General features: G+C 38.9%; 2 long non-coding RNA genes across 2 annotated transcripts in view; both read left to right on the top strand.

The window, feature by feature from the left end:
• LOC102115920 (uncharacterized) overlaps positions 1-24,835 on the top strand; it is a 175,533-nt gene that overhangs the window by 5,472 nt on the left and 145,226 nt on the right. The gene's annotated exons all lie outside the window — the stretch shown is intronic.
• The window catches only part of LOC135971306 (uncharacterized), a 52,726-nt gene continuing 34,991 nt past the window's right edge, over positions 7,101-24,835 (top strand). Inside the window, exon 1 of the long non-coding RNA XR_010587397.2 lies at positions 7,101-7,260. This is a non-coding gene — a long non-coding RNA (uncharacterized lncRNA). The remainder of the gene's footprint in view (positions 7,261-24,835) is intronic.

The raw sequence follows: 24,835 nt of genomic DNA, 5'->3' as shown, positions 1-24,835 counted from the left end.
ACTTTGACATAGAGATGCACCTGAAATTCCCAACATCCTTTTTTTTAAGGAAAGCTGCCTTGGTACACAGTGCCTTGCCGAAGGAAGTAGCCCTAAACTGTACGTTGTGCAGAGGGTACCTGCTGATTGGACCAGAGGCAGCCACCTGACCCACGGGCAACCAGTTCATAGGCTGGCAAGTAACTTGAAGGGTGGTCTGGCAGGGAAAGCTCTGGCCAGTGGGAATTAGGTGATTACGTTGGTGAAACAGACACTCTGGAATTTGAGCTGAGAAATATGGAGAGGATCAGCCAGCTAGATTGGGGATTAGGGGTTGGTGATAGTGGCGGGGGGCGTGTGTAGGTAGAGAGGGAAGAAGTCACATATGTTGTCATGTGTAACTGACCAGTGAACCCTCATTACCTGAGGTAGCCTAAGTGAATTTATTTCTGTCCTTTGTAACCCAAAGAGCATAATTAACCCAGTGTTATGCCAGACCATAGCTTCAGCCTGTTAGTGATTAAGCCATCTAGGGAGTATGGATTAAGAGTAATTAAAAGTATGGAAATAGAAAAATAGCTCCCAGTCCCCATTTTCTCCTTCATCTGCCAGCTACTGCATTGGAATCTGCTGGCTGAGCAGCCTGCATTGGCCAGGTGAGGGGTGATCTGAGCTGGTTGAGGGGGGCCCTTCTGTTGTTTTCCTTCTTTTTTTTTTGTGGCTTAGCCAACTTTCTTACATATCCCTAGGACAGTTTTTAAAAAAACTTCTCCTAAGTTATTCTTGACATCTTGTTCTACTTCCAGTGAAGTAGCCCTAGGAAAAACGTAGCTGTCAAATGTGCAACAAGACACACATTTTCTTGGTATCTTTTTCTTTCTGCCGGACTATGCTAATGGATCCCTGGAGTCTGCAGCAGGATGAGGCAGTAGCTGGACCAAATGACCTCCCCAGACCTTTTGCAGTTAAGCCATGCTAAGGAAAGTATTTCAATATAGTCACTTTCCAACCCGCAATTATAGAATATCTATATAATTGTTCGATGTTTTTCTCTTTCCTTCATGGCTCAATAGAGGCTGAGTTTGTTGGTCTTCAGATGAATAACCAACGAATTTGGTCAGGGATGTCTTATAACTTATCGTTGCCAGTAATTTGCTTTCTAGGATGCATTAAAATCTGTGGTGTGTGGGTGCATTACTTATAATAACATACACTGCGCAGAGAAGCCCTCTTCAATGAGGCATACATAAAGCTGCACCATGCAAAATGGATCCTGATTCGAATGAATCACTCTGTAGCCCGAAAGCCCTGGATACACGTGACATAGGACTCAGAGTGCTCATCTGACCCACAGGTGCCTCTCCACAGGGCACAGTTTAGCTGTGTTTATGGGGGTAGACTGGGGGAACACATTGTTCAACTGGCATTAAACATGGAAAAAGGGAAATTTCTGTTTGCCTTTATGTTAATGCACTGCCTTCAGTGTTCTGCCCCGAAAGGGCCCAGGTCTGGGAGAAGAAACAAAGGTGAAAGGCCTAGAGTTCTGTTTTTCCTAGCCTGGGGCATCAGCTGTACTTTACCAACATCCAACAAATATCTTGGTGAATACCTATGTATGGGTGCAGGGCCTGGCTTGAGCCTGTGGGCTATCTGGGTTGATTACCATGGAAATATACTTGAGGCCTGTGTGACCAACATTTCTATACATGGCAAAGGGAATAATGAACCTGGTAAGATTTCCAAGTTCGTTTTCCTGTGAATTTCAGGAACCTAAGCCTTTCCATGTCTGTCTTCTTTTCATAAAGTGAAGATGCCAACATTGATATTACTCTAAATGCTGGGACATCACCCCCAACATATATTACTGTAATACTTTTTGTTTACATGAAACATATCTGGGTTTTTGAAAATAATAAACATTGAAATACGATTTTAAAAAAGAAGCATTGGCCAGGTGTGGTGGCTCACACCTGTAATCACAGCATTTTGGGATGCCGAGGTGGGCAGATCACCTGAGGTCAGGAGTTCGAGACTAGCCTCACCAATATGATGAAACCCCGTCTCTACTAAAAATACAAAAATTAGCCAGGCGTGGTGGCATGCGCCTGTAATCCCAGCTACTTGGGAGGCTGAGACAGGAGAATCGCTTGAACCCGGGAGGTGGAGTTTGCAGTGAGCCGAGATCGCGTCATTGCTCTCCAGCCTGGGCAATAAAAGCAAAACTCTGTCTCAAAAAAAAAAAAAAAAAAAAAAAAAAAAAAAAGCATTAATATTTAAGGATATCTGGCTGACTGAAAAAGATAGTAGATCAGAAACACTTATCTAACTGTCTGATCACAGGAACAAACCAGGGCAGATATACATATATTTAAACTTATTAGGAGGCTGCAGTGTTAACTGATTAGTAGGTGGGGTGGACCAGGACAATGTCATTTATTTAGGCATTTAAAGCATTCTCTGTAAAATGTATCCTAAGAGTCATAAACTCAACCTGGCAGTAGTAAGTGTGAGGGAAAAACTCCCATGGATTAGAAGCTGATTATCCTGAGGAAGTCCAGAGATGAAGATCATGGCTGATTCCTAGGATGCTGAGGATTAATGGCAGATGACCACAGTGCTCTCCTGTAGTTTATTTTATCATTTGGTTTGTTTTATCATTTCTGTTTCCCATTAGTTTAGAGAACATTCTCATAAACATACCTATTTCACACCCACATGCCAAGTCATGAAGTAATGCCATTTAATTTACAACCAAATATAGATCCATTGCTGACCTTTCCCAGTTTTATAGAATCATGGATTCTTCTGAAAAATCCTCAAAGAGAACAACATAGATGGCAGAAGCAGGACATAGGGCTTTCTCAGGTGTCATTGAAGTCTCCTGCTTCTTGATGAGGCCACCAGGACTCTGCAGTGGCTCTCCGACCCCAAGGCAGAGATGGCTGCCCACACGAGCCTGCAGGCTCTAGTGTGAACCAAGAGAGGGCACACACAATTTGTGGATTACAGGAAATGTCAGTGAACAATAGAAGTTAGACAAAACTGTGAGGAATTTCAGAGGCCAGGATGAATGAGAAATTGGTCAATATGGTGTAATGTTCCCCTTAAACAATTGCTTCACCCCCATCTAGCTTGGCTGCAAAATGTTCAAACAACACAACAGAATATAGAATAAAAAGTGAACATTTTCTGGGTCAGGTGTGGTGGTTCACGCCTGTAATCCCAGCACTTTGGGAGGCCGAGGTGGGTGGATCACTTGAGGTCAGGAGTTCAAGACCAGACTGGCTAACATGGCGAAACCCCATCTGTACTAAAAATACAAAAAATTAGCTGGGTGTGGTGGCGTGCGCCTGTAATACCTCCTACTAGGAAGACTGAGGCAGGAGAATTGCTTGAACCTGTTAGGTGGAGGCTGCAGTGAGCCGAGATCATGCCACTGCACTTCACCCTGGGTGACAGAGCAAGACTCTGTCTCCCCCCGCCAAAAAAGTAAACATTGTCTAATTTCTCATCTCCCCTGAATTTTACTCCCCTCCCCAGAGGTAACAACTGCTTTCTGTTTTCTGTGTACATCGAACTTTCACACCCAAATATATGTATGCATTTAAGTGTGGAAAGTAACTGGGATGATAACGCACACTTGTTATTTAGCAATGTCTTAGTACAAATAGATCAGCTTCATTCTTTAAACTACAGTGTTATTCTCCTTTAGGTGGACATTTAACATTCTCTACTGTAAACAGTACTGCAGTGAAGAACCTTGTTTGTGCTTCTTTGTGAACAGGTGTAAGCATTTCTCTAGAAGAGAGGCTTGGCAGTGAAATTTCTGGGTAGAACTGTATGTATATTTACAATATTGACAGATACTGCCAAATGGTCATCTAAAAAAATAGTCATTTTTATTTCCACCATCAGTGTATAGGAGTATCTATTTTTTCTACATCCTTGACAACCCTGGATATGTTTAATCTTGATAATTTTTGTCAATATGGAGGATAAAGAAGAGTGACTTAATTGTTTTATATTTCCTTGATGAGTAAATGTTGAACATATTTTCCTTACTAATTGACCATTTGCATTTGTTTGTGAAATGTCTATTCTTGTTTATTGCGCATTTTTTCTATTGTTTTTTGTTTTATTGACTTAGAGTCACTATTTTCTAAATACAAATTACTTGGATTTTATGTATTTCACATATTTTATACACTTTAGACATTTGTCATTTTTCTTTTCTTTTCTTTTCTTTTTTTTTTTGAGACAGGGCTGTAGTGCAGTGGTGTGATCTTGGCTCACTGCAGCCTCCATCTCCTGGGCTCAAGCAATCATCCCACTTCAGCCTCCCAAGTAGCTGAGATCACAGGGGTGTGCCACCATATCTGACTAATTTTTATATTTTTTTGTAGACATGAGAGTTTCGCCATGGTGCCCAGGCTGGTCTCCAACTCCTGAGCTCAAGCGGTCCACCTCAGCCTCCCAAAGTACTAGGATTACAGACATGAGCCATTATGCCCAACCAACTGAGCCATTTTTCTTTGTCCCTGGCGTTTTATATTGTAAAGAAGTGTGTGTAGTCAAACCTGCCCATCCTTTTTCTTTTATGGCTTAGTTTTCCTGCTCCCAGATTATAAAAAATATTTTCCCTAAGACTTTGTTGGTAAAAAAATTACTTAATCCTTTAATGTATTCAATATATAGTTTTGTATAATGTGTGATAGAGTGAAACTTTCCTTTTTTCTGGAAGAAATGATCATTTCAGACGCACTCAACCTCTGATATATCCCATACACCCTGTGTGAAATCTTGGAATTATAGATCCTTAGAACGTCTGTAGAGAGAATTCCCTGAAATTGTGCACAGATTTTTGTGTGATGTGTTTAGATGCATTTTCTTTTTCCCTGTGGGAAGATCCCTTAATTTTCATCAGATTTTCAGAAGGATGCATGATGCAACAAAGGTTAGGCAGATGTGCGTTACATTCTCTCCCCCACCCTCCATCAGAGAGTACCAGAGAGGCAGCCTTGTTTCTATGTTTCTTTCCAAACTCCCCTTTTCAATTATTCAAGTCTCATTTAATATTAGTAGTGCTTTCCAGTTAATTCACTCAACAAATGTTAAGTGAGCATCTGCTACATTAGGCTTCGTATCAGCAAAGCTCGCTAAGACCTGGAAGCTGCACTCCACCAGCTGATAGTCTAGTTGGGAAGACCACAAACAATGTAATACATTAGACCATCAGCCCCCAACTTTTTCAGCACTGGGTATTGGTTTCGTGGAAGACAATTTTTCCATGGATGTGGATTGGGGGAATGGTTTTGGGATGATTCAAGCACATTACATTTATTGTGTACTTGATTTCTATTATTATTACATTGTATTATAATATATAATGTATACCTGTATATATGCATATGTCATTACATGTAATATATACAGTGACAGATCATCAGACAATAGATTCTCATAAGGAGCGTGCAAACTAGATTCCTTACATGCGCAGTTCACAATAGGGTTCACGTTCCTATGAGAATCTAATGCCCCCGCTGATCTGACAGGAGATGGAGCTCAAGTGGTAATGCTCACTCATCCGCTGCTCACCTCCTGGTGTGTGGCCTGGGGGTTGGGGACCTCTGCATTAGACTACCGTTTAAGTGTCATGATAATGGTATGCACAGAGGGCTGTGAGTGTTTATAGGAGAAAGCAAGTCCTAGATTTTGTGTGTGTGTGTGTGTGTATGTGTGTGTGCAGTCATTTCAGGAAGGTAATTCTGGCATCAGTGTGAGGAATAAAGACAAAACAGAGACCAGTTGGGAAGCTGGTAGAGAAATGGGAGAAGCATTAGAGATTGAACTGAAGCTGTGTCAGTGAAGAGGGAGTGGATGTGAAAGATTCAGGACACACCAAGAAGGTAAAACAGGCTGGAATTATTTGTTGAGCTATTGATTATGGGGATTAGTGGGGAATTAGAAGTCAGGAACAATTGTGAGGTTTCTGGTTTGGGTGACTGTTTCCTGGCATCATTGCTGAAATTGGAAACAGGATGAGTATCAGATTTAAAGGAAAAGTTGAGTTTAGTTTTGCACATTTACAGTACTGTACATTGATATAGACAGAAATGGATGTGATCACCCTAAATGAGAGTGTAGACAGGCATTGATCTGGTAGCTAACAATGTTTTAGAGGTTCATGGAAAAAGGGAAAGGTTATTAGGTTGAAAAAGAGAAATATGAGAAAAATCAAGAGAAAATGTTGTAAGACATGGTGAGAGAGAGTTTCAAGGAGGAGGAAATGGTCAACAGGGGGAAATGTTGCAGATAAATCAATCGAGATAAAGACAGAAAGGGCAAGCCTGACCCAACGTGGTGACACCCCGTCTCTACTAAATATACAAAAATTTGCTGGGCGCAGTGGCTCATGTCTGTAATCCCAGCACTTTGGGAGGCCGAGGCAGGCAGATCACTTGAGGCCAGGAGTTCAAGAACAGCCTGGCCAACACTGTGAAACCCTGTCTCTACTAAAAAACAAAAACTAGTGGAGCATGGTGGCTCATGTCTGTAGTCCCAGCTATGGGCATGAGTCCCAGCTACAGGCTGAGGCATGAGAATTGCTTGAGCCTGGGAGGCAGAGGTTGCAGTGAGCTGAGATCATACCACTGCAGTCCAGCTTGGGCAACAGATTGAGATGCTGTCTAAAAAAAAAAAAAGGACTGATTTTCCAGATTGGATTAATAGGACTTCAGGACCCCCAAAGGACCACATCCTAGAAGTTGTAACTCGATCTGCAAAATGTATGCAAACTTCTGTTAAATTAGATTGAAGGCCACATTTGTAATCAAGAGCCTTGGGGGCAACAGAGACAGAAAAGCAAACAGGAACACTGAAACATTTTGTTTTTCTCCCCGTCAAAACTAAGATAAACAGTTATGTGACAAGTGGCAGAGGAAGAACAAAATGAATGTAATATATTCTAAGTAAGAACTATAAAGGCAAGAAAGATTTTAGTTTCAAATGGTAATTTCATTTTGAGCTGTAATGAGCAAAATGTGAGGAGCAAAATGGACTTTTTCTATAGCAGAGCACACGTGAAAGTGAGATTTCTGTTTCTGCCTGTTCTCTCAGTGACCAGTACTAGTGTGGAACGGAAGATGAGATGAGCTTATATCCCCTTGTGTGTGCTGTGCGTTTTAATGATAGTTTGGCGTGCAGGGGCAGAGGCCTACAGCTTTAAAAAGTGGATGTGCTTTATCATTTTAACTCAAGATGACGACTCATTTTTCCCCTTTGGTGAGTGTACAATCTTGCATTATTCCAGGCAATCCTTTTTTCCAAATAGGAAATGCAGTCTGTTTTTTTCTCCTTTTGACAAATGCCATACAGATAAACCTCTCAGCATAATTGTTCCTCTTTCAAAGATTTTCGTGTGGAATATTTATAGCAAAATGTAAGTCTGTCTGGTATAAACAGTGTTAATTATGGCGATTACACTCTCCTTTACACTTCTCAGTGATTGCTTAGAATGTCATGTTGGAATTTAAAAGTCCATTTTGAAAAGAAGGAAGGGAAAATGAGAGTTCTGTGGGACGGATAAAGTGCTTAATGTTCTTTTGGTGGGTCGAGTCAATAATATTACCTTTTTTGAGTAAAGAGAAAGGAAAACTATGTTTGTTTACCTGAATTTAATGTCTGTTGTCATTTTTTTGGTTGAATGTTTTTATTTCAGCTGTGTATTGCAGTTAACTAGCAAAGATAAATCAGAAGCAGACTCTTAGATAGGTTGGGAAAAAAATGTTCTTACCAAGGAAGTATCAGAGAAGGAAGAAGCTGGCTCAGTGGCTCATGTCTGTAATTCCAGCACTTACGAGGCTGAGGCAGGAGAATCACTTGAGCTCAGGAGTTTGAGACCAGCCTGTGTAACATAGGGAGACCCCGTCTCTCCAAAGAAAAAGAAATTTGCTGGGTGTGGTGTGCTCCTGTGGCATCCCAGTTGCTTGGGAGGCTGAGGTGGGAGGATTGCTTGAGCCCAGGAGGTCGAGGCTGCAGTGAGCCATGATCGCACCACTGCACTCCAGCTTGGGCGACAGGATAAGACCCTATCTAAAAAAAAAAAAAAAAAAAAAAAAAAAGAAGGAAGAAATATCCATAACCAACATTTTTTTCCTGCAAATATAATACTGTTACTTGGCTGGGCTTGGTGGCTCACACCTGTAATCCCAGCAGTTTAGCAGGCTAAGGCAGGCAGATCACTTGAGGTGAAGAGTTTGAGACTGGCCTGGCCAACATGATGAAACCCTGTCTTTACTAAAAATACAAAAATTAGCCGGGTGTGGTGGTGCATGTCTGTAATCTCAGCTGCTCGGGAGGCTGAGGCAGGAGAATTGCTTGAACTTGGGAGGCAGAGGTCGCAGTGAGCCGAGATTGCATCAGTGCACTCCAGCCTGGGCGACAAGAGCAAAACTGTGTCTCAAAAAAAAAAAAAAATACTGTTACTTGACAATGTTTCTAACTTGCTGTTTCCAAGTCACACCAATCTGAGGGGACAGGCTTGGAAAACTAGGGTGAGGGTGATGGCCACAAATGGATTTGACCTTGAGAACTTACTAGGCAGAATCCTTGGGACATCAATCCTTCTCTTTCCCGTCCACTTCCCAGGCTCTTTCCCTTTCTCTGGCCTGGTCCTGGGTGATGCACATGTTTTCCCTGGAGACTCTCAGCCTCTCAAACATCTGTCCTGCTGTTACCAATGCTGCTCTTTGCCTTGAGGATTGGTGGCCTCAGTGGAAGTTCATGTCTTTCACCTTGAAGGCCTTACGGTGCCTGTGTCCTGAACCCTCTCACTCTCTTTCCTCCAGTTATTGTCCTCTAAATGCAAAACACCCCAAACAATAGTCTGGATCTTTGTGTCCTTCTAAACTTTTGGGAAGCTTTAGATGACCAGTCCCAGGGCTGAGGATATTTAAATGGCTTTCCTATTTATCAACACCAAACCACTGTCTCAGGAAGATATCCGGTGTTCAATAGTCTCATACTTCAGGGAGGGTTTTCTATCTATACTAAAGATGCTTCTAGGAGAGATTGGGGTAGAGTTTTAGAGGCATTGCCAATTGGTCCTCTCGGCCAGAGAACCCATAAATACCTCAGGTACAAAGACTCCCTGAGAATGAATTCTGCTTTGATGCTGCTCAGAAGATGATGATGCAAATTAAACCCCAATTCTGAAGACTTTTTAAAGCCTTTTCAAAAGGGAAGTTTTTTCATAAATGCTCTGACCTGATATTTCACTGAAATACCTTCAGTCTTAATTAAACCAATTTTCATTCATTTTCTAAAGCAATTCTCTAGGTGTATCAATAGCTCTCTGAAATTTCTGCGAATGGTAATGAGATTATAGAAATTAGACTTTATTGGCTGCCTGACCATATTGCTAGTGTCACCATAGTCTCTCCCCTATCCAGACATTTTACTTTGTATCACCAGAGTTCGCATTAGGCAGTCCTAGCTGTATAAGTTGATTCTCATTATGATTTTCTTCAGTCAAGAGTATTGAGTGCTCACATGGCTGGCACCAGATACCATGAGAAATTATGAGTCTCTGTTCTCAAAGCCTTTGTACTGTAGTTACAGAGGCTAGGGTGTGAACTCCAGGGCATCAGAGGCCATATGCTTTGTCAGTCCTGGAGGTAACAGAGACCTGAAGGTTAGGCTGCAGGGATCCAGCATTTCAGGAAGAGGAAGTACAGTGTCATCTTTGAGAGCATGGGCTTTTAAGTCAGATCTTGGTCCAAATTTTGGCTCTACCATCTATTGACTGGGTGCCCTTAGGCAAATTTCTTAACCTTTTTGTACCTTAGTTTCCTCTTCTGTAAAATAGGAGTGATAATATTATATCTACCTTTCGTAGACTTTTCTTGAGGATTAAATGAAAAAACAAACAAACAAAAGGCTTAGCACAGAGCCTGGAACAGAAAAAGTGCCCAATTATAAGTGATAGCCTTCATATTAAGTGGACTGTTGGCCTCTTCTTGGAAACTGCTTGTTCTAAGAAGGGCCCAAAGACAGAAATAACTACAGAGGTATTGAATATTCAGACTATACCAAGGGAAAGGGGCATTTTTTCTATCAAGAGTCACTGACCCCTGATAGAAAAGGATCAATTAAAGGCCTTGTAAAAAAACCTAATTTGCTTTTTTCCTTCAGGGAAATATAAAATATTGAATTTACCTACTTTAAAGAACAAGGAACATAGCACTTTACTCAATAAATACCTTGAATAGATTTCTAGAACTTTAAGGGACCTCAGAGACCATCTAGTATAATTTCTTCATTTAATAGATGAGACAGCTGAGGGCCAGAAATAGAAACTGACTTCATCATAATTACCTTCCTTGACCATAACAGCCCACAGGAATAAACCTTTTACTTCTAACTCCTAGCGTTTTTCTACTATACTATGTACCTAGTTGATCGGTAAAACAACAGGGAGAGGAAGAGAGAAAGACAAAACCAAGATGAGGGAGAGAGAAAGAGAAGGAGTTAAGAAGAGAATAAGAATGATAGGAAAGTAGAGAGAGAGAGAATGAGAAAAAGAAGAAACAAGGTGGTCATTTCCAACAGCAATTTGTTTAATTAAATGTACATCTTGCTTTTTGAGAAGTCCTGTTGTTCTGACTGAGTGTCTGAATGAATGACAAGACCTCATCACCAGTTGGGAGTCTATTGCAATAATCCGGAAGAGAAATGTAATGAATTGGACTATGGTGACAGCAATAGGTTGAATTTGGGATGTATTTCGCAGAGATAGAGAGATATATTGTCGGATGGATGTTGGGAGATAAATGAATGGAAGGGCAATGGGTGAATCCAAACTTCTTAATTAATTGAGTGGATGGTTCCCCATGTACTGAGATGTGGAAGTCTTTGGATATGCTATGTTTGACATACCCAGGAAAAATTCTGAGTGTACAGTTGGATATTTGAGTCTGAAGCTCAGGAAAGAGAGCAAGCCTGGAGATGTAAATTTGGGAGTTGTCAGTATAAAGATATTTATGGGACTGGATGAGCTCATCTAGGGATGGGATGAAAATAGAAAGGAGAAGAAGGCTGAGTCCTGTCTAGAGTACTCCATCTTTTGGAGGACTGGCAGATGAGAGGGTGCTTGCAAATGAGGCTCAGAAGTTATTACTGGGGAGTATTCTGAAAATGTAGGTTTCTGAGGTCTTAGCAAGTAATTTGTTAGGATAATTTATAATGGAAGAACAGAATATGGAAGAATGTGGGTTGGATAGTAGGACAGGTAGGTGGGTTAGAACTGTGTGTACCAAAGTAGTGTCAAAGAATGGATTGGTGGGAACTTGAAGATCTGTAGGAGAGTACCTCAAGCCTTGCACCTGTCCCATGAACCTGGTTAAAAATATTCTGAGTAGGTCGGGCGCGGTGGCTCATGCCTGTAATCCCAGCCTTTGGGAGGCCAAGGTGGGCAGATTACCTGAGGTCAGGAGTTCAAGACCAGCCTGGCCAACATGGTGAAACCCCATCTCTACTAAAAATACAAAAATTAGCCAGGTGTGGTGGCAGGCACCTGTAATTCTAGCTACTCAGGAGGCTGAGGCAGGAGAATCGCTTGAACTTGGGAGGTGGAGGTTGCAGTGAGCTGAGATTGCGCTACTGCACTCCAGCCTGGGCGACAAGAGTGAAACTTCATCTAAAAAAAAAAAAAAATTCTGAGTAGAAAGAATTTGTTCAGATTTGCAGTGATACAAAGATGGAGAGATAGTTCTTATGTCAGATTGATTAGTAGACCAGATTGATTTGAAAGACCTGGCAAGCCATGTAGAAGTCTGTTGTACTAAACCATGCTTGGTGTGATGAGGGCCTGGTCTAGAAGGGTGGCCGTGGGAGTGGAGGATTGAATTCTAGAAACACTTGAGAAGGAAGAGTTGGCATAATTTTGTGAACGGATTGGATATAGGTGATGACAGAGAGGAAAGAGGCCCAAATGATCCAAGTGCACTATAATTAGTTTATGTTTTTAGTGTGTGAATATTAAGAATAATTAAAAAATAACAAACATGAGTTAAAATAACTTGTTCTTTGCCAGAACCATTCAAACTCTGATAGTTTCAATTTATATACTTTGTTCTGTATGTGGAAGGGATAATAAAAATTTAGTAAAAATAATTATAATCAGTTGGCTCTTCCAACCTTAAAAGGTTAGTAATTACCAATTAATGTGTTTCTGTTTGCAGAAAAACTGAGAGCTGAAGCCAAATGGTATAAGATCGGTTCAGACTTCACATTTTGATGGTTTGCCAGTTGAATATTGATATGACTGCATTTATTTATGAGGTTGTTGATCATTTGAATTGCCCTGTGAGGGCTTGAGTTATTTTACAGAACCATTCTCTTCTGCTTAACTAAATGACATTAATCTTACCCTTCAGAAAGCAGTGACTTTCAGCCAAGTAGAGAGTTCTTCCCTGTATTGAAGATGCTCTTAGTGATTGGGATGTGTGAGTGCCTTGCTTGAAAGGTCTGGAGCTTTTTCCATGCCTCAGAGACTTTGCCAAGCTTCTTAATGGGGTTGACCAATTGGAGTAGCCATGTTCACCTTTCTTAAGGGAAGAAAAGCATTTCAAGCACTTATTTATATAAACACTTATTTCCATATAATTGTTTTCCTACACTGGTTTAAACGCAGGTATTCCTTTGAAAGGAATAATTATTATTGCTTTCAAAACTCTTAAATTTTGACTTTTCCAGTAGTCTCTATGAAATTAGGGATTTTTTTTTTTGTCATTTAAACTATTCAAGTTTGAAAGTTTTACTGTGTATGCCATTTTGTGCACTTTACACCCAATTCGCTTATATAAGAACATCAACTGCTTACACTGAGAGAAAGGTTTCTACCTCCCCCTGCCAAGTTCTGAACATGAAGACATATATTTAGATGAGTTTAATAAGTGTTAGAATAGTAGAAATTTAGAGCTGGAGAGGATGTTAGATATTATCAATTCTACTTACTTCCTTTTTCAGACGAAGAAACAGAGGTCTAAAGACGTGAGTTATTTGCCCAAGTTCATATACCTGATTGATGGCAGAGATGCTATGTTCTCACTGCAGCCTGTCAGGTGGTACATGATTTTGGTTTGTCCCACTACTGATGATGTTAAGTTTGATCACTTGATTAAGGTGGTGTCTGTCAGGTTTTGTTCCTATAAAGTTATTCTTTTTCCTTTTGTAATTATAAAATGTTTTGTGAGGTGGCACTTTGAGACTCTGTATATATTTCTTTCCTCATCAAACTTTTATTGACTCTTATCCATTGATGCTTCTTGGTTGAATTAATTTTCATGATGATGTTTACCAAATGGTGAGTTTCATCATTCCTTTTACAAATATTATTTTGAATTGTACTGTAAGGAAAATTTTTATCTTTCCTCTTTTGGACTCTTATATTGAATTTCATGGATTTCTATTTTATTCAATGAATCTATTTCTATTGCTACTTATTGATGTTCAGATTTTCCCAGATAGGCTAGTGGGAAGTGCTTCAAGCTGGTTTCTATGTCCTTTAACATGGCTCCATAATTTTATTTTGATAATTTAATTTTTTTTATTGTGACAAAATACATATAATGTACAATTTACCATTATAACCATTTTATTTTTTTAATTCTAATTTTTGTTATTTAAACTGTTTCGACAGCTCAGTGGCATTAAGTACCTTCATTTTTTTTTTTTTTTTTTTTTTTTTGAGGTAGAATGACAGAGGTTAGCTCTTGCTGGCCAGGCTGAGTGCAATGGTGCGATCTTGGCTCACTGCAACCTCTGCCTCCTGGGTCCTACCTCAGCCTCCTGAGTAGCTGAGATTACAGGCATGTGCCACCACACCTGGCTAACTTTTTTCTTTTCTGTTTTTTTTTGTATTTTTAGTAGAGACAGGCGTTTCACCATGTTGGCCAGGCTGGTCTCGAACTCCCAACCTCAGGTGATTCACCTTCCTCGGCCTCCCAAAGTGCTGGGATTACAGGCGTGAGCCACTGTGCCCAGCTGATATTGTGAAATCATCACTACTAATATCTAATTTGAGACATTTTTGTCACCCCGAATGGAAACCCCATACTATTAATAATTAAGCATTCATTCGCCATTTCTGCCCTCCTGGCAATCACAAATCTGCTTTCTGTCTCAATGGATTTGCCTATTCTGGATATTTCACATAAATAGAGTAATACAATATGTGGTCTTTTGTGTCTTCCTTCACTTACTGTAATGCCTTCATGGTTCATCCATGTTGTAGTTTGTATCAGTACTTCATTTCTTTTTATAGTTTAATAATATTCCATTGCGTGGATATACCACATTTTGTTTATCTATTCATCTATTGATGAATATTTGGGCTGTTTCCATCTTTTGGCTATTGTGAATAGTGCTGCTATAAAAATTTACAGACATGCTTTGTTCAAATGCTGTTTCCAGTTATTTTTGGTATATACCTAGGAGTGGGATTGCTGGATCATGTGATAATTCTATGTTTACCACATTGAGGAACATCCAAACTATTTTCCACAGTGGCTGCATTATTTTACATTCCCACCAGCAATATACAAGGGTTTCAATTCAATGTCTTCACTTCCTGACAAACACTGATTCTCCTTCCCTCTTTTTAATTGCTATCCTAGTGAGTGTGAAGTGGTATCTCATTGTGGTTTTGATTTGCATTTCTCTAATAACTAATGATGTTGAGACTGTTTTCATGTGCTTTTTGGCCATTTATATAACTTTGAAGAAATGAATACTCAACTCATTTTAAATAGGGTTGTTTCTTTATTTGTTGTTGAATTATAGGAGTTCCTTATGTATTCGGGATACCAGAGCCTTGTCAGATAGATGGCTTGCAAATATTTTGTCCCATTCTAAAGGTTGCAGTTTCACTCTTGATTCTCTCTTTGATGCACAAAGCATTTTAAATTTTGATGAAGTCCAATTTATCTATTTTTTTTTTCGTTGCTGTGCTTTTGGTGTCATACCTAAGAAACCATTGATAAATCCAAAGTCATAAAGATTTACCCTTATCTTCTAAGAGTTTTATAGTTTTAGCGCATACATTTTGATATTTGATCCATTTTAAATTAATTTTTTGTATATGGTGTGAAATAAGAATCCAGCTTCATTCTTTTGCAAATGAATATCCAGTTCTCCTAGCATCATTTGTTGAAGAGATTGTTAGCCTGCCCTTGTCATCATTTTTTTGAGCACTTCTTAAATGTAGACTAAACCAATATTCTGAGCTTTCCCCTGCCAGCTTTGGAAACAGGCATTTTCCCAAGAAACCCGGATTCTCTCTTTTGTTTTTTTTAGACAGAGTTTCACTCTTGTTGCCCAGGCTGGAGTGCAATGGTGTGATCTCGGCTCACTGCAACCTCTGCCTCCCGGGTTCAAGCGAATCTCCTGCCTCAGCTTCCTGAGTAGCTGAGATTACAGGCATGCACCATCATGCATGGCTAATTTTGTATTTTTAGTAAAGACAGGTTTTACGATGTTGATCAGGCTGGTCTTGAACTCCTGACCTCAGGTGATCCACCTGCCCTGACCTCCCAAAGTGCTGGGATTATAGGCATAAGCCACCATGCCCGGCCAAGAACACTGATTCTTTTTAGCAAATAATGATATTCAGAAATGAAGATTTGGGCACTAGGTGTGTTCAAACCTTTTGGGGGCTGATCTTCTTAGGCTCTCTCAATTGTCAAAGCTCTATACACAATACACCTGCACACGCATATTGAAAACCATGAGTTCCCACCCATGCTTCCAATTTCAAGCAAACATCATGGAGTTCATTCTACTTTTCTCCTTTTATTTATAACTCATCTCTGAAGTAAAAAACCTGGCTTTCATTATTCTCAACGTATTTATTTATTACAGGCTGAGTAACTCTTATCTGAAATGCTTGGGACTGAGAAGCATTTTGTTTCAATTTTTTTACGTTTTTGTTGACTTTGGAATATTCGCATTATACTTACTGCTTGAGCTTTCCAAATCCAAAAATCCAAAACCTGAAATGCTCCCATGAGCATTTCATCCACCACCACTGTTCCCCCCTGCACAGATGATCTCACTCTACTTGACTTTTGACCCTTTGTGCTGGGCTATGACCACCTCTCTACTGAGTAGACACCCTCTTCCTTTGATTTAGCTTGGACAACCCATGCTAAATCTGGGTTGTTCAGATTTAGCATGGTGCTAAATGGGTGCACAGATGATCTCATTTTGCTCCAGCTTTGATACCCCATGCTGAGCTGCTGCTGCTACTTTTCTCCCCACAGCCTCCAGAGACCTACCTTGCTTGGCCCTACCTAGTTGATTTTGGACTGAATTATTCATGAAGGAAGGAGGAAGAAAGGGAAACAGGAATCAGTTTCTAGGCTAGTCATCTTTTTTTTTTTTTGTAATGTTACAACTTTTCACTGTGTTTGATGCACTTCTTGCTTTTCTATATTCTCATATAATTATTTTCATGTCTTTGGCAGATGGATTAGCTGGCTATAAAATTCTAGCTTAACTGTTTTTTTTTTCCTTTTCACTACATAAAAAAAAAAAAACCTTTTAAGGGAATTATTTTAGATTGACAGAAAAGTAGCAAAGATAATACAGAGTTTTTGTGTGCTCCTCACCCATATTTGCCCTTATATTAACATCTTAGATGACCACCTCTCTGCACTTTTAAAATAGTGTTTCATTAACTTCTTATATCTACTTTTGCTAACAAGGAATCTGTTGTCAGGAATCAATTGTCACACTGTTTTAGGTTGTTTGTCTTTTCTCGCTGATGAATTTTAAGACTGTCTCTTTACCCTTGATTTCAGCTTTTCACTTCAGTGTGTCCAAGCTTGGTTTTATTTGTATTTATTCTATTTAGTATTTGGTCATACTGATCCGGCAATTAATCAGGTTTCTTTCTTTAATTCTGGAAAATGATCAGCAACTATTTTTTTTTCTTTTTAGAGGCAGAGTTTTACTCTGTTGCCCAGGCTGGAGTGCAGTGGTGTGATTTCGGTTCACTGCAACCTCTGCCTCCTTGGATTCAAGTGATTCTTGTGCCTCAGCCTCCCACGTAGCTGGGATGACAGGCATGTGCCACCATACCTGGCTAATTTTTATATTTTTAGTAGAAATAGGGTTTTGTCATGTTGGCCAGGCTGATCTCAAACTCCTGGCCTCAAGCGATCTGCCCGCCTTGGTCTCACAAAGTGCTGGAACGTGAACCACCATGCCTGTTCTGCAACAATTTTTTCAGATATTTATTCCTTATCATTCATTTTAGTTTCTTCTTTTGGAAATTCTATTCATTAAAATATTTGGACTCTCTCAGTCTATCTTTCACGTTTCATACATTGCTACTTAAATTCTATCTCTATCTATCTATCTATCTATCTATCTATCTATCTATCTATCTATCTATCTATCTATCTATCTATCTATCTATAAAAGGGAGAGCAGTATAGTTCTGTTTATTGTATTTATTTATTTATTTTTAAGAGACAAGGCCTTTCTCTGTTGACCAGGCTGGAATGCAGTGGCATGATCATAGCTCATGGTAACTTTAAACTCCTGGACTCAAGCCATCCTCCTGCCTAAGCCTCCTGATAGCTGGACTACAGGCACGTGCCACCATGCCTGGCTAATTAAAAATTTTTTTTTCGTATAGATAGGGTCTCACTATGTTGCCCAGGCTGATCTCAAACCCCTGGCTTAAAGTGCTCCTCCCACCTTGGCATCCCAAAGTAGTGAGATTACAGGTGTAAGCCATGGTGTCTGGTCCTGTTTTTGTATTTTAAAATTCAATCAATATATATCATTTTCTAAATTTCTAATTGTTTCTTTTAAACGTTCACTTATTCTTGTGGCATTTTAAAACATGTTTTTGTTGAAGAATTTTGTTTTCTTTTGTTTTCCCTTTTCTGTAAATGCTTACTGTTTATAATTTAAAGTCTTTGTTCAGCTGTCCAATAAAATTAATTTTCCAGAGTGAATGCATGATTGTTAATTTTGTTGGCTTTCTTTTGTAGCAACCTATTTTTGTTTTTTGGAATTTTCGTTTACCACTAATTTTGAATAAGCCTTTTTTTTGTTTTGTTTTTCATTTGTCTCTCCTTCTTCCATCTTTGCCCATCTGCCTCTCTGTTCAACATTTTTGCAGTTCTCTCTTACAATGTCCTTCAGAACCCTAAATCTATAATGAGGCTTTAAATTAATTGCTGGTTGGAGTTCCTGCACTATAGTGATGGTAGAGTACCCAAGAGCCAGTCATATGGCCAATGAGCAGTTTGGCTCAGTTCTTAGTGGCAAGGCTGTGGGTTTTAAAGCTATAATGTATGCATTCTCCACAGGGACAATGTTGCTCCTGATCATTTAAAATTTGATTCTTAGAAGGTAAATAATCTTAGATATTACAATGGTTTGTGGCTCTTCAAAGCACAACCCTACCTCCTAAAAATTATATTCCCTAGCATTTAATTTCTCTCACTAGGAAAAATTTAAATAACATTTATCTTTTTAGAGGGATAATCATGAAAATAAAACTTGAGAAAGACTGCAACAGCTCTAAGCAGAAGTTGTCTATGTTTTGTTCAGTCTGCTTCCTTAAGCAGCAAGCCTGGTTTCCGCCTTATCCATGGAACTTTGAAAACTCGTTGACTCTCATGGAGCTGAGTTTCTGGCCACCACAGCCACAGCTTTAGCCTGGCTCTCAGTTTTGCACCTCTGTTCCACGGAGATGTTTATCTTTTTTTGAATATGACACGTTTTCTCCTTTTGTATATTTTAGCCCATGTTTTCACATATTTGGATAACAAAGGGAAAATCAAAGCATGAACTCATTGCCCACTCTTGACTGGAAATCAGTATCTATTATGTTATTTACCAACTACTATTCTAATGCCTTTACACTTTTTTTTTCTTAACTTTTATGACTTACAATACAGGAATATCCAGCTATTAGATATCAATTAAATTCAATCATTATTTGTGTTTACTTCCTAGCTTTGGATTTTTGAGGTTACTAAATAATGTAGATCCTCTTTAGTGGTGCCATCTTCAATGAGAGGTTTTGGCTTTTGCAGCTGGAAATTTATGGCTAAATTTCTTTTCTTTTCTTTTTTCTTTTCTTTTCTTTTCTTTTCTTCTTTCTTTCTTTTTTTTTTTTTTGAGATAGAGTCTCGCTCTGTTGCCCAGGCTGGAGTGCAGTGGTGTGATCTTGGCTCACTACAACCTCTTATGGCTGAATTTCTCTAGAGTATCATTCAATGCATTCTTTGACAACATTTGCAATTATACTTCGAGTCCTTCCATTGTTTCAATCACGATAGCATGACATTTCAACCTTCATGTTTCATCTGGCAGTATGGCATACTGGTTAAGGGGCAGACTGCTCTGGTTGCAAATTCTAGCTGTGCCATTTATTTACTAGCTGTTTGCCTTGGGCAAGTTATTTAATCTCACCATGCCTCAGTTTTCTCATATGTAAAATGGGTTGATTATAATAAGAATAACTCCTATCTCATAAAACTGTGAAGCATTAAATGTATGAATACATGTAAAATTCTTAGAACTGACATAAGATAAACACTCAATAAATATCAATTATTGTATTTTTTCTCATGTTTCCCCTCTGGTTTTTAAGCTTTTATTTTTCTGAGAATTTCTTGACTTTCTCTTCCAAATTTATTTATTTAGAAAGAGTTTCGCACTTTTCGCCTAGGCTGGAGTGCAATGATGCGATCTCGGCTCACTGCAACCTCTGCTACCCGGGTTCAAGCGAGTCTCTTGCCTCAGCCTCCCGAGTAGCTGGGCTTACAGGCATCTGCCAGCATGCCCAGCTAATTTTTCGTAGTTTTAGTAGAGACGGGGTTTTGCCATGTTGGGTAGGCTGGTCTCGAACTCCTGCCCTCAGGTGATCTGCCTGCTTCAGCCTTCCAAAGTGCTGGGATTAGAGGCATGAGCCACTGCGCCCAGCCTCTCTCTCAAACTTTGTATTGAAATATTTCTTTTGGTTATTTATGTATTTATTTATTTTGACTATTTTATTTTTAATTTCCAGGTGTTTTTCTTAATTTTTTACTTTTCTTTTTTCATAGATCCCTGTTCTTATGTTATTGTGCACCATCTTTATGAAGTCTCTATTTTTTTGCCTTTAAAAAATTAAAAAAATTTTTCTGAGTACATAGTAGGTATATTTATTTATGGAATACATGAGATGTTTTGATACAAACATGCAATGTCAAATAAACAGATCATGGAGAATGGGGTATCCATTCCCTCAAGCATTTATCCTTTGAGTTACAAACAATTCAATTACACTCTTTAAGTTATTTTAAAATGTATAATTAAGTCACTATTGGCCTGGCTTGGTGGCTCATGCCTATAATCTCAGCACGTTGGGAGGTTGAGGCAGATGGATCACCTGAGGTCAGGAGTTCGAGAACAGCCTGGCTAACACAGTGAAACCCTGTCTCTACTAAAAATAGAAAAATTAGCTGGGCGTGGTGGCACTTGCCCATAATTGCAGCTATTTGGGAGGCTGAGGCAGGAGAATCACTTGAACTCAGGAGGCAGGGGTTGCAGTGATCTGAGATCACGCCATTGCACTCCAGCCTGGGCAAGAAGAGTGAAACTCTGTCTCAATTAAAAAAAAAAGTTATTATTGACTATAGTCACCCTATTGTGCTATCAAATAGTAGGTCTTATTCATTCTTTCTATTTTTTTTTTTTTTTGTACTCTGCAACCATCTCTACCTCCTTCTCAGCCCCCTACTACCCTTCCCAGTCTCTAGTAATCATCCTTCTACTCTGCATGTTCATGAGTTCAATTGTTTTGATTTTTATATCCCACAAATAAGTGAGAACATGTGATATTTGTCTCTGTGCCTGGTTTATTTCACTTAACAAAATGATCTCCAGTTCCATCCTTGTGCAAATGATGGGATCTCATTAATTTTTATGGCTGAATTGTACTCCACTGAGTATATGTACCACATTTTCTTTATCCATTCATCTGTTGATGGACACTTAGGTTACTTCCAAATTTTAGCTATTGTAAACAGTGCTGCAACAAACACAGGACTGCAGGTATCTCATTGATATACTTATTTCCTTTCTTTTGGGTATATACCCAGCAGTGAATTGCTGCATCACATAGTAGCTCTATTTTTAGTTTTGTGAGGAACCTCCAAAATGTTCTCCATAGTGGTTGTACTAAATTACATTCCCACCAACAGTGTACAAGTGTTCCCTTTTCTCCACATCCTCTCTAGCGTTTGTTATTGCCTGTCTTTTGGGTGTAAGCCATTTTAACAGAGGTGAGATAATATCTCATTGTAGTTTTGATTTGCATTTCTCTGATGATCAATGATGTTGAGCACTTTTTCATATGCCTGTTTGCCATTTGTATGTCCTCTTTTGAGAAATGTTTATTCAGAACTTTTGCCCATTTAAAAATCAGATTATTAGATTTTTTTTTCCTATAGAGTTGTTTGAGCTCTTTATATATTCTGGTTATTAATCCTTTGTCAGATGAGTCATTTGCAAATATTTTCTCCCATTCTGTGGGTTGTCTCTTCACTTTGTTGATTGCTTCACTTTATTTGCTGTGCATAAGCTTTTCACTTGATATGATCTCATTTGTCCATTTTTGCTTTGGTTGCCTGTGCTTGTGGAGTATTGGTTGAGAAATCTTCGCCCAGTTCAATATCCTGGAGACTTTCCCCAGTGTTTTCTCTTAGTAGTTTCATAGTCTGAGGTCTTAGATTTAAGTCTGCAATCCATTTTGATTTGATTTTTTATATGGTAAGAGATACAGGTCTAGTTTCATTCTTCTGCATATGGATATCCAGTTTTCCCAGTACTTTTTATTGAAGAGACTATCTTTCCCACTGTGTCTGTTCTTGGCACCTTGTCGAAATCAGTTCACTGTAGATGTATGGATTTGTTTCTGGGTTCTCTATTCTATTCCATTGGTCTATATGTCTGTTTTTTTTTTTTTCTTTTTTTTCTTTTTTTGAGACAGAGTCCCACTGTGTCTCTCAGGCTGGAGTGCAGTGGTGTGATCTTGGCTCACTGCAAACTCCACTTCCTGGGTTCATGCCATTCTCCTGCCTCAGCCTCCCAAGTAGCTGGGACTACAGGTGCCTGCCACCACCCCTGGCTAATTTTTTGTATTTTTAGTAGAGACGGGGTTTCACCGTGTTAGCCAGGATGGTCTTGATCTCCTGACCTTGTGATCCGCCCACCTTGGCCTCCCAAAGTGCAGGGATTACAAGTGTGAGCCATCGCGCCTGGCCTATGTGTCTGTTTTTATGCCAGTACTATGCTGTTTTGCTTACTATAGCTCTGTAGTATAATTTGAAGTCAGGTAATATGATTCCTCCAATTTTGTTCTTTTTGCTTAGGATGACTTTGGCTGGTCTGGGCCTTTTGTGGTTTTGTACAAATTTTAGGGTTTTTTTTTTTTTTTGTATTTCTGTGAAGAATGTCATTAGTATTTTGATAGGGATTGCATTGAATCTGTAGATTGTATATAGCTTTGGGTAGTATGGACATTTTTAACAGTACAGATTTTTCCAATTTGTGAAAATGGAATATTTTTCCATTTTTTTGGTGTCCTCTTCAATTTCTTTCATCAGTGTTTTATAGTTTTCATTATAGAGATATTTCACTTCTTTGGTTAATTCCTAGGTATTTAGTTTTATGTGTGGCTATTGTAAATGGGATTACTTTTTTGATTTCTTTTTCGCATTGTTCACTGTTCACATATAAAAATGCTACTGATTTTTGTATGTTGATTTTGTATCCTGCAACTTTACTGAATTTGTTTATCAGTTCTAACAGTTTTCTTGTGTAGTCTTTAGGGTTTTCCAAGTATAGGATTATATTACCTGCAAACAAGGATAATTTGACATTCCCCTTTCCAATTTGGATGCTCTTTATATCTTTCTTTTGTCTGATTGCTCTAGCTAGGATTTCCAGTACCATGTTGAATAACAGTGGTGACAGTGGGCATCCTTGTCATGTTCTAGATCTTAGAGGAAAGGCTTTCAGTTTTTCCCCATTCCTTATATTATTCACTGTGGGTCTGTCTTATATGGCTTATATTATGTTGAGGTATGTTCCTTCTATCCTGTCTTTTGGGAGTTTTTATCATGAAGGGAAGTTGACTTTCATCAAATGCTTTTCAGCACCAATTGAAATGATCATATGGTTTTTATCCTTCATTCCTTTGATATAGTGTATCACATTGATTGATTTGCATATATTGAACCATCCTTGCATCCCAGGGATAAATCCCTCTTGGTCATGTTGCATGATCTTTCTAATGTATTGTTGAATTTGGTTTGCTAGTATTTGGTGGAGGAATTTTGCATCAATATTAATCAATATTCAATTGGATATTGGCTTATAGTTTTCTTTTTTTGATATGTCTTTGTCTGGTTTTGGTATCAGGGTAACACTGGCCTCATAGAATGAGTTTGAAAGTATTCCTTCCTCCTGTATTTTTTGCAATAGTTTGGGTAGGATTGGTATTAGTTCATTTTTAAATGTTTGGTAGAATTCAGCAGTGAAAGCCGGGCATGGTGGCTCACGCCTGTAATCCCAGCACTTTGGGAGGCTGAGGCGGGAGGATCACAAGGTCAGGAGATCGAGACCATCCCGAGATTGCGCCACTGCACTCTAGCATGGGCGACAGAGCCGGACTCCGTCTCAAAAAAAAAAAAAAAAAAAAAATTCAGCAATGAAGCCATCAAGTCTCAGGCTTTTCTTTACTCGGAGACTTCTTATTATGGCTTCTGTCTTGTGACTTGTTATTGGTCTGTTCAGGTTTTGGATTTATTCCTGATTCAATCTTGGTAGGTTGTATGTGTCTAGGAATTTGTTAATTTCTTCTAGGGTTTTCAATGTATTGGCATATAGTTGCTCATAGTAGCCACAAATGATCCTCTGAATTTCTTCAGTATCAGTTGTAATATCTCCTATTTCATTTCTGATTTTATTTATTTGTATCTTCTTTTTTTTTTCCTTTGTTAGTCTGGCTAAAGGTTTGTCACTTTTGTTTAACTTTTCAAAAAAACAACTTTTTGTTTCATTGATCTTTTTTTTTTTTTTCTTTTGACAGAGTCTCGCTCTGTCACCCAGGCTGGAGTGCAGTGACATAATCTTGGCTTACTGCAACCTCTGTCTCCTGGGTTCAAGTGATTCTCCTGCCTCAGCCTCCCAAGTAGCTGGGACTACCAGTGCATACCACCATGCACAGCTAATTTTTGTATTTTTGGTAGAGACGGTGTTTCACTATATTGGCCAGGCTGGTCTTGAATTCCTGACCTCAGATGGTCTGCTGGCCTTGGCTTCCCAAAGTGCTGGAATTACAGGTGTGAGCCACCGTGCTGGCCTTGTATTGTTTTTTATTTTTCATTTCAATTTCATTTGTTTCTGCTATGATCTTTTTTTTTTCTTCTACTAATTTTGGGTTTGGTTTGGTCTTGCTTTTCTAGTTTTTTAAGATGCTTCATTAGATTATTTGAAGATTTTCCTCTTTTTTATTGTAGGCACTTATAGCTAGCTATAAACTTCCCTCTGAGTACTGCTTTTGCTGTATCCCATAGGTGTTGGTATGTTGTGTTTCCATTATCATTTGTTCCAAGAAAAATTTCAATTTTCTTCTAAATTTCTTCATTGATCTACTGATCATTGAGGAGCATATTTTTTAATTTCCATGTATTTGTATGGTTTCCAAAATTCCTCTTATTATTATTAATTTCTAGTTTTATTCCATTGTAGTCAGAGAGGATGCCTGATATTATTTCAATTTTTG

The sequence above is a fragment of the Macaca fascicularis genome, chromosome 6, assembly GCF_037993035.2.
Source record: "Macaca fascicularis isolate 582-1 chromosome 6, T2T-MFA8v1.1".
Classification (NCBI taxonomy): Eukaryota; Metazoa; Chordata; class Mammalia; order Primates; family Cercopithecidae; genus Macaca; species Macaca fascicularis.
Note: the sequence above shows the minus strand (reverse complement) of the source record. Positions and strands in the feature narration are given on the sequence as shown.